We start from the raw sequence: 509 nt of genomic DNA, 5'->3' as shown, positions 1-509 counted from the left end.
CAATGACATCGCAGTGCTAAAGGAAGTTTTCTTGTGCATTGCATAGAAACGCTGTCGCGACTAGAAAGCCACTGTACATTTTATAAAAAGGAGCATAACAATTCCGTACCGAATTTTGTCTTTCCCCCTCTTACTTTCGCCACAACCCATTTCTGTGGCTGTGCGCCAGTATTGTGAAATTTTGGCAGAGATATCTTGTTTCGTTTCAACCAAAATCAATGAAACTGTTCAAATGATTTTGCTGCAGGCGGAATAAAGAGCGCGCTCGAGAACAGTTTGGATGTTTATGAATTAAAACGGCTCAGATTTAACGCTTTGAAACAGTGAGGAAAGGTATTTACTCAGTGAGCGGACGTATTCATTTTTTTTGCCGCCAAAACCTCTCCTGCTGGTATGCAGGGCACATCCAGCGCTCATGTCAGCAAAGAAGGTCAGTATGAAGCTTGCTATAACTAACCTGTGTGCGTGTGTAAACATGTGCCTTCTCTCAGAAACAAGTATATAACACC

This window comes from Amblyomma maculatum, chromosome 1 (genome assembly GCF_055883805.1).
Source record: "Amblyomma maculatum isolate TAMU_Amacu chromosome 1, ASM5588380v1, whole genome shotgun sequence".
Lineage (NCBI taxonomy): Eukaryota > Metazoa > Arthropoda > Arachnida > Ixodida > Ixodidae > Amblyomma > Amblyomma maculatum.
Note: the sequence above shows the minus strand (reverse complement) of the source record.